The sequence below is a fragment of the Camellia sinensis genome, chromosome 7 (genome assembly GCF_055761805.1).
Source record: "Camellia sinensis isolate YWXY chromosome 7, ASM5576180v1, whole genome shotgun sequence".
NCBI lineage: Eukaryota > Viridiplantae > Streptophyta > Magnoliopsida > Ericales > Theaceae > Camellia > Camellia sinensis.
In genome coordinates this window covers 146,654,164-146,664,793 of record NC_138967.1, presented here as the reverse complement: position 1 = coordinate 146,664,793, position 10,630 = coordinate 146,654,164, and positions in this window count along the sequence as shown.

Genomic DNA, 10,630 nt, shown 5'->3' with positions numbered 1-10,630 from the left:
AAGGGTTTGGGTTGTGTACTAATGCAAAAGGGTAAGGTTATAGCTTATGCGTCTCGTCAGTTGAAACCTCATGAGAAAAACTATCCTACCCATGACTTAGAATTGGCGGCCGTAGTATTTGCTTTAAAGATTTGGCGTCACTACTTGTATGGAGCTATTTGTCAGGTTTTTACAGATCATAAGAGCTTAAAGTATCTATTCACCCAGAAGGAATTGAATCTGAGACAGAGACGGTGGCTTGAATTGTTGAAAGACTACGATATGCAGATTCAATATCACCCCGGGAAAGCCAACAGTGTAGCCGACGCTTTGAGCAGGAAGTCAGATGGAAATTTGGCGTGTTTAACCGTGATGTCAGTGGAGCCGGCTATCGTTAATGAAGTAAAGACAAGTCAGATGGAGGATAACTTCCTCAAGAAAATAGCCGAGGAAATTGGCACAAGGCCGAGACCAGGGTATACCATCGAAAACCAAGTACTCAAGTTTGAAGGAAGGTTATGTGTGGCCGACGTCCCAGAGCTGAAGAAAAAGATTTTACAGGAAACTCATAGCACTAAGTTTGCTGTCCATCCAGGGAACACCAAGATGTATCAAGATGTGAAGCAGACCTTCTGGTGGCCAAATATGAAGAGAGAAATAGCCGAATTCGTGTCCCAGTGTTTACATTGTCAGCAAGTGAAAGCAGAACATCAAAGACCAGCAGGACTTCTTCAACCTTTGCCGATTCCTGAGTGGAAATGGGAGCACATCTCCATGGATTTTGTGATTGGGTTGCCAAAGACACCGAAGGGTATGGATTCAATTTGGGTTGTTGTGGATAGGTTAACTAAGTCAGCACACTTTCTACCCGTTAAGACTACCTTCAACGCCAATCAACTTGCCTTGCTATATGTGAACGAGATTATCAGACTTCATGGAGTGCCGATGTCAATTGTTTCAGACCGAGATCCTAAATTTGTTTCTAGATTTTGGCAGAGTCTACAGAGGACTTTTGGAGCCGAGCTGAGATTTAGTACAGCCTTTCATCCCCAGACAGATGGGCAGACTGAGAGGACAATTCAGACGCTTGAAGATATGCTTAGACTTTGTGTGTTGGACTTCCAAGGAAGTTGGGGAACACATCTACCCTTAGTGGAATTCGCTTACAATAACAGTTATCAAGCTAGCATTGGCATGGCGCCGTATGAAGCCTTGTACGGAAGGAAATGTAGATCGCCGATATGTTGGACCGAAGTCGGAGACAGAGCTCTGCTTGGTCCCGAATTGATTCAGGTGACAACAGAAAAGATTAAACTTGTCCAACAGAGGATTAGAACTGCCTAGAGCCGACAAAAGAGCTACGCCGATCAGAGGAGAAATGAGTTAGAGTTCGAAGTTGGGAATCATGTATTCCTGAAGGTTTCACCAATGAAAGGAGTTTCCAGATTTGGAAAGAAAGGTAAGTTAGCACCTCGTTATATTGGGCCATTTGAAATTCTTGAGAGAATTAACCCCGTTGCCTACAGACTTGCTTTGCCGCCAGATTTGAGCCAAGTCCACAATGTGTTTCATGTTTCGATGTTGAGGAAGTACATCCGAGATCCACTACATGTAATTGATCATTCTGAGATCACAGTTAATGAAGATTTGGGCTACGAGGAGAAACCAATGAGGATTGTTGATCGACAAGTGAGGCAATTGAGGAACAGGTCGATACCGATGGTAAAGGTCGAATGGAAGGAGCATTATGGCACAGAAGCCACGTGGGAAAAGGAAGAGGACATGAGGGTCCGTTATCCGGAGTTGTTCTGGGAACAAGGTAATCTAAGTTTGGGGACCAAACTTCTTTAAGGGGGGTAGGATGTAACAACCCTCACCTTACTCTTGCCATATTTGTGTGCATTCTTGCATGGTCTAGCTTGTTATGTTAATTTGAAGGTTTTATCTTGCCTTGGTTCGCTTAAGTTGCTTGCATGATTTTGTTCCTTGCTTAGTGTGTGTGCTTAGCCGAGGTCATCTTGAGCATTAGTCCGCCTTTGACCCTTGTACTTAGAACTATCTTGAGATCTTGTTCAACCCCATCTTCACCTCAGGCATTCATTGCCGAGATGTTCCGCACTTCAACCTTGTCCGCAGGCAGGTATGGCCTAGGCCGAGATGTGGCACACCCCGGCCAAGGTGTGGCACAGCTTAGTCAAGTGTCGTCCTCCCTAGCCGATGTTTTTCTATCCTGTTGCTGGATCCTTGATTTGAGCCGATGTCATCTTGTTGCCGATGTGTCTTACCCGAGCTTGCTGCATACGTTTTGTCAGAGACTTGTCTTGTCTATCAATCACCTTTTTGGAGATGAACCAACCCGATAACGCCACGTGTCCGAGCTGATTGTTAAGACAGCCGGCAGACCTTGAAACACATCATTTTCTTGTCTCAAATCTTTGTCTTAGAGAGAGAAGCTCTAGAGAGTTCTTGAGTGAGAGTAAATCTTCCAAGCTTGATCTTCGTGGTTGGAACCGTTGGATCCGAGTTTTGAGGTTAGAATCTTGATCTCCTTTGGTTGTTCTTGCTGATCATCTAGCTGCATTGCGTGATCGGATTTGTTTTGCATGTCATGCATCGTTTTGAAGTTGGTTTTGGTAAGAGAAAATGGTTTTTCATGTGTTCTTGAAGAAAATCTCGTTTTGATCGAAAAGTTTGGAACGAAAACCATGTTTTGTGTTTGTTCTTGCATGACCTTTCTTGAACGGATACCCAGGTCCCTATTTTGCACTCTTGGCATGAAAACTCAGATTTTTGTAACAAGTTGTGAACTTGCATCCATCTTTCAAATGATCATGTTCTTCATATTCTTCAAAGGAAAACCCGGATTTTTTCCTGACCTTGTTTAGCGGGACCTCGGCTTAGTCCTGGACGGTACCCAGTGTGTCTTCTTGAAACGGGAGCAGTGATTAAGCTCCCAGCTTGTTTTGTTTTGTCTTTGACTTAGATCTGGCAAGAGTGCTGAGATCATTTGCATGTATTTGGAGCTTTCTTTGAGAATGTGACTTGTCATGTGATTGTAGGTCCTTGATATTTGCTTTGAATCTACACCTGAAGAACTAGGTGAGTGGTATTATTGATAAAGCTATGTTATACTTGTTTTGATAAACCTTGCTTGCCTTGTTTTGACAAAAGCATTTTGTTAGCATGAATAAATAGCTCTTGTCTTGATGTGCCAAGTATACTCCCTGTTTTGATGCCACCTTTGGAAAGGATACGGTCCTTGTTAAATCGGGCTACGGGCCTAAGTAACACAAGTCCCTTGTGCTGGAGGACTCTAAACTTTCGCAGTACTAAGTATAAAAGGATACGGTCCTTGTTAAATCGGGCTACGGGCCTAAGTAACACAAGTCCCTTGTACTGGAGGACTCTAAACTTTCGCAATACTTTCGACCAAACGATTACGGATCGTACAGCCCTTGATACTTGAATGATGAATACGGTTCATCCCTTGTTTTGCCGATGTTATGATACTTGTATGATGAATACGGTTCATCCCTTGTTTTGCCTATGTCAGTAAACACCTTTGGATACTTGTAATGTTTGATTGATGAATACGGTTCATCCCTTGCTTCGCCGATGTTATGATAATTGAATGATGAATACGGTTCATCCCTTGTTTTGCCGATGTTATGATACTTGAATGATGAATACGGTTCATCCCTTGCTTCGCCGATGTTATGATAATTGAATGATGAATACGGTTCATCCCTTGTTTTGCCGATGTTATGATACTTGAATGATGAATACGGTTCATCCCTTGCTTCGCCGATGTTATGATAATTGAATGATGAATACGGTTCATCCCTTGTTTTGCCGATGTTATGATACTTGTATGATGAATACGGTTCATCCCTTGTTTTGCCTATGTCAGTAAACACCTTTGGATACTTGTAATGTTTGATTGATGAATACGGTTCATCCCTTACCTTGCTAAGTTTTGATGTGTTTCGTTTTGAAGGACTCCGGCTTTATTCATGCAAACCTTTATTTTTAGTACCATTCACTGAGTTTTGTACTCACCCCTCTATATATATGTAGGTGATGAGCAGGACGGCGGCGACGCCTAGATCGTTTTGGTCGCTTGTTTGGATTCGTGCTTTTGTCGGCTTTACTTTTGTATTTACGTTGGCGATGCCCTACTTTGCATGTCGGCAAATCTTGAAAATCATGCTTCTTGATTTGTATTAGCTGTATTTTGTTTATGTCGGCTCGAGAAGCCTTTTGATCAAGATGTAACATGTATTTTACCTTGTTGTATTCAAGTTGTAAGTTAATTGGAAATGTTTGGCATTGCTTTTGACCTACGCACAGCTCTTATGGACCACTTGTAATTGATTTATTGCTTCCGCATTTGTGAGCCCCCTATATTCATACTCTGATTGTGTTAAGTTTTGAAAAGTTGGCCTTCGGTAACTACGGATTACTGGCCATCACGGCACCAAACTACTAGGGGCGGTTCGGGGTCGTGACATGTTATGCCAAAAATTCTTACACAAAAGGAGTAACTTTTCAAATAAAATATAAGCAGTTCCACGAAAAGGTATAAGCTTAAGCAAAAGGTGTAAATTTGATGAACTTATTTATTCACAAAAGGTATAAGTGACTTCCGAAATAGGTTTAAGTTGGGCTTCCACAAACGGTATAAGTTCGAAGAAAAGGTATAAATCTTATGCCAAAAATTCTTACAAGAAAGAGTAACTTTCAAAAAAAATATAAGCACTTCCGAAAAAGCTTTAAGTTGGGCTTCCACAAAAGGTGTAAGTTCTAAGCAAAAGGTATAAATCTTATGCCAAAAATTATTACACAAAAGGAGTAACTTTTCAAAAAAATATAACCAGTTCCACGAAAAGGTATAAGCTTAAGCAAAAGATGTAAATTTGATGATTTTTTTTTTCACAAAAGGTATAAGTGACTTCCGAAAAACCTTTAAGTTGGGCTTTCACAAAAAGGTGTAAGTTCAAAGAAAAGGTATAAATCTTATACCAAAAATTCTTACACAAAAGGAGTAATTTTTCAAAAAAATATAAGCAGTTCCACGAAAAGGTATAAGCTTAAGCAAAATGTGTAAATTTGATGAATTTATTTTTGCACAAAAGGTATAAGTGACTTCCGAAAAACCTTTAAGTTGGGCTTTCACAAAAAGGTATAAGTTCGAAGAAAAGGTATAAATCTTATGCCAAAAATTCTTAAACAAAAGGAGCAACTTTTCAAAAACAAATATAAGGAGTTCCACGAAAAGGTATAAGCTTAAGCAAAATGTGTAAATTTGATGAATTTATTTTTTCACAAAAAGTATAACTGACTTCGAAAAAAGCTTTAAGTTAGGCTTTCACAAAAGGTGTAAGTTCTGTTTTTTTTGTAAGTTCCTAAAATCCAATCACACTGTATTTGTCTTGTTCGGATAATGGCAATGTGAGAGAGAATGGCATTTCGGAGGGCTTGGCCTTTCTCCCAGTAGAACTCCGTTTCAGAGAAGACGAGTCTGGGAGGGCTTGGAATAGCGACTCCGAGCCCAAATCCAACCAAGTATGTCAATGTAAAAGAGAACCGTTTTTAATATAGGAGCAACGGACAGACAGAGAAAGAGAGAGAGAGAGATAGACTGAGATCAACAGACATAGAGACCTAGATGGACACTGATCGACAGAGGGACCGAAATCGACAGAGATCGACAGAGAAGAGACACACATGGACACAGACAGACCAAGATCGCTGGAGACAGACCGAGATAAACAGGGATTGACAGAGAGAGACCGACATCGACACAGAGAGATCAAGATCGATAGCCAATCTTTCAAAAAACCTTTGATTTGCGGCGGCGGTGCCAGTCGAGGTGCCGATCTCAGAAGGCTGTGAGCACCGGAGCCCACCAACGCTTGGGTGGTCAGCGGGGGTCACGACCCTTTGATTTGTTCAGTGGTTGTCTCAATTGGTTTATGAACACTTTGAAATGTTACTCCTTTTGTGTTTACTACTTTGAGATGAACATATGTTACTCCTTCTGTGTTTACGAACATTTTGAAATGAACCCTTTGTTACTCCTTTTCTGGTTATCAACGCTTTGAAATGTTACTCCTTCATACTTTTCGTGAAAATATTTACACCATTTTTGAAAAGTTACTCCTTTTGTGTAAGAACTGTTGGCATAAGATTTATACTTTTTCTTCGAACTTACACCTTTTGTGAGAGCCCAACTTAAACCTATTTGGGAAGTCACTTATACCTTTTGTGGAAAAAAAAATTCATCAAAATTTACACCTTTTTCTTAAGCTTATACCTTTTCGTGGAAGTGCTTATATTTTTTTTTAAAAGTTACTCCTTTTATGTAAGAATTTTTGGCATAACATTTATACTTTTGTGCTTATATACTTTTTCACAAAGGGTGTAAGTTTGAAGAAAAATTATAAATCTTATGAGAAAAATTATTTCACAAAAGGAGTAACTTTTGAAAAAAAATATAAGCACTTGCACGAAAACGTATAAGCTGAAACAAAAGGTGTAAATTTGATGTATTTATTTTTTCACAAAAGCTATAAGGACTTCCGAAAAAGCTTTAATTTGGGCTTCCACAAAAGGTGTAAGTTCGAAGAAAATGTATAAATGTTATGCCAAAAATTCTTACACAAAAGGAGTAACTTTTCAAATAAAATATAAGCAGTTCCACGAAAAGGTATAAGCTTAAGCAAAAGGTGTAAATTTGATGAATTTATTTGTTCACAAAAGGTATAAGTGACTTCCGAAATAGGTTTAAGTTGGGCTTCCACAAACGGTGTAAGTTCGAAGAAAATGTATAAATCTTATGCCAAAAATTCTTACAAGAAGGAGTAACTTTCAAAAAAAATATAAGCACTTCCGAAAAAGCTTAAGTTGGGCTTCCACAAAAGGTGTAAGTTCTAAGCAAAAGGTATAAATCTTATGCAAAAAATTCTTACACAAAATGAGTAACTTTTCAAAAAAATATAACCAGTTCCACGAAAAGGTATAAGCTTAAGGAAAAGGTGTAAATTTGATGAATTTATTTTTGCACAAAATATATAAGTAACTTTCGAAAAACCTTTAAGTTGGGCTTTCACAAAAAGGTGTAAGTTCGAAGAAAAGGTATAAATATTATGCCAAAAATTCTTACACAAAAGGAGTAACTTTTCAAAAAAAATATAAGGAGTTCCACGAAAAGGTATAAGCTTAAGCAAAAGGTGTAAATTTGATGAATTTATTTTTGCACAAAAGGTATAATTGACTTCCGAAAAACCTTTAAGTTGGGCTTTCACAAAAGGTGTAAGTTCTGTTTTTTTTGTAAGTTCTTAAAATCCAATCACACTGTATTTGTCTTGTTCGGATAATGGCAATGTGAGAGAGAAGAGCGTTTCGGAGGGCTTGGCCTTTCTCCCAGTAGAACTCCGTTTCAGAGAAGACGAGTCTGGGAGGGCTTGGAATAGCGACTCCGAGCCCAAAGCCAACCAAGTATGTCAATGTAAAAGAGAACCGTTTTTAATATAGGAGCAACGGACAGACAGAGAGAGAGAGAGAGAGAGAGATAGACTGAGATCAACAGACATAGAGACCTAGATGGACACTGATCGACAGAGGGACCGAAATCGACAGAGATCGACAGAGAAGAGACCCACATGGACACAGACAAACCAAGATCGCTGCAGACAGACCGAGATAAACAGGGATCGACAAAGAGAGACCGACATCGACACAGAGTGACCAAGATCGATAGCCAATCTTTCAAAAAACCTTTGATTTGCGGCGGCGGTGCCATTCGAGGTGCCGATCTCAGAAGGCTGTGAGCACCGGAGCCCATCGACGCTTGGGTGGTCAGCGGGGGTCACGACCCTTTGATTTGTTCAGTGGTTGTCTCAATTGGTTTATGAACACTTCGAAATGTTACTCCTTTTGTGTTTACTACTTTGAGATGAACATATGTTACTCCTTCTGTGTTTACGAACATTTTGAAATGAACCCTTTGTTACTCCTTTTCTGGTTATCAACGCTTTGAAATGTTACTCCTTCATACTTTTCGTGAAAATATTTACACCATTTTTGAAAAGTTACTCCTTTTGTGTAAGAATTGTTGGCATAAGATTTATACTTTTTCTTCGAACTTACACCTTTTGTGAAAGCCCAACTTAAACATATTTCGAAAGTCACTTATACCTTTTGTGGAAAAAAAAATTCATCAAAATTTACACCTTTTTCTTAAGCTTATACCTTTTCGTGGAAGTGCTTATATTTTTTTTTAAAAGTTACTCCTTTTATGTAAGAATTTTTGCATAACATTTATACTTTGTGCTTATATACTCTTTCACAAAAGGTGTAAGTTTGAGGAAAAAGTATAAATCTTATGAGAAAAATTATTTCACAAAAGGAGTAACTTTTGAAAAAAAATATAAGCACTTCCACGAAAACGTATAAGCTGAAACAAAAGGTGTAAATTTGATGAATTTATTTTTTCACAAAAGGTATAAGGACTTCCGAAAAAGCTTTAAGTTGGGCTTCCACAAAAGGTGTAAGTTCGAAGAAAAGGTATAAATGTTATGCCAAAAATTCTTACACAAAAGGAGTAACTTTTCAAAAAAAAATATAAGCACTTCCACGAAAAGGTATAAGCTTAAGCAAAAGGTGTAAATTTAATGAATTTATTTTTTCACAAAAGGTATAAGTGACTTCCGAAAAACCTTGAAGTTGGGTTTTCACAAAAGGTGTAAGTTCGAAGAAAATGTATAAATCTTATGCCAAAAATTCTTACACAAAAGGAGTAACTTTTCAAAAAAAATATAAGCAGTTCCACGTAAAGGTATAAGCTTAAGCAAAAGGTGTAAATTTGATGAATTTTTTTTTTCACAAAAGGTATAAGTGACTTCTGAAAAACCTTGAAGTTGGGTTTTCACAAAAGGTGTAAGTTCGAAGAAAATGTATAAATCTTATGCCAAAAATTCTTACACAATAGGAGTAACTTTTCAAAAAAATATAAGTAGTTCCACGAAAAGGTATAAGCTTAGGCAAAAGGTGTAAATTTGATGAATTTATTTTTTCACAAAAGGTATAACTGACTTCCGAAAAACCTTTAAGTTGGGCTTTCACAAAAGGTGTAAGTTCGAAGAAAAGGTATAACTGTTATGCCAAAAAATCTTACACAAAAGGAGTAACTTTTCAAAAAAAATATAAGCACTTCCACGAAAAGGTATAAGCTTAAGCAAAGGTGTAAATTTGATGAATTTATTTTTTCACAAATGGTATAAGTGACTTCGAAAAAAGCTTTAAGTTGGACTTTCACAAAAGGTGTAAGTTTGGAGAAAACGTATAGATCTTATGCCACAAAGAGATGTAAGTAACTTCGCAAAACGTCTAAGTTTCGTTTTTTTTGTAAGTTCCTAAAATCCAATCACACTGTATTTGTCTTGTTCGGATAATGGCAATGTGAGAGAGAAGGGCGTTTCGGAGGGCTTGGCCTTTCTCCCAGTACAACTCCGTTTCAGAGAATACGAGTCTGGGAGGGCTTGGAATAGCGACTCCGAGCCCAAATCCAACCAAGTATGTCAATGTAAAAGAGAACCGTTTTTAATATAGGAGTAACGGACAGACAGACAGAGAGAGAGAGAGAGACATAGACTGAGATCAACAGACATAGAGACCTAGATGGACACTGATCGACAGAGGGACCGAAATCGACAGAGATCGACAGAGAAGAGACCTACATGGACACAGACAGACCAAGATCGCTGGAGACAGACCGAGATAAACAGGGATCGACAGAGAGAGACCGACATCGACACAGAGAGTCCAAGATCGATAGCCAATCTTTCAAAAAAACCTTTGATTTGCGGCGGCGGTGCCAGTCGAGGTGCCGATCTGAGAAGGCTGTGAGCACCGGAGCCCACCAACGCTTGGGTGGTCAGCGGGGGTCACGACCCTTTGATTTGTTCAGTGGTTGTCTCAATTAGTTTATGAACACTTTGAAATGTTACTCCTTTTGTGTTTACTACTTTGAGATGAACATATGTTACTCCTTCTGTGTTTACGAACATTTTGAAATGAACCCTTTGTTACTCCTTTTCTGGTTATCAACGCTTTGAAATGTTACTCCTTCATACTTTTCGTGAAAATATTTACACCATTTTTGAAAAGTTACTGCTTTTGTGTAAGAATTGTTGGCATAAGATTTATACTTTTTCTTCGAACTTACACCTTTTGTGAAAGCCCAACTTAAACCCATTTCGGAAGTCACTTATACCTTTTGTGGAAAAAAAAATTCATGAAATTTGCACATTTTGCTTAAGCTTACACCTTTTCCTGAAAAGACTTACACCATTTTTGAAAAGTTACTCCTTTTGTGTAAGAATTTTTGGCATAACATTTATACTTTTGTGCTTATATACTCTTTCACAAAAGGTGTAAGTTTGAAGAAAAAGTATAAATCTTATGAGAAAAATTATTTCACAAAAGGAGTAACTTTTCAAAAAAAATATAAGCAGTTCCACAAAAAGGTATAAGCTGAAGCAAAAGGTGTAAATTTGATGAATTTATTTTTTCACAAAAGGTATAAGTGACTTATGAAAACTTTAAGTTGAGCTTCCACAAAAGGTGTATGTTCGAAGCAAAAGGTATA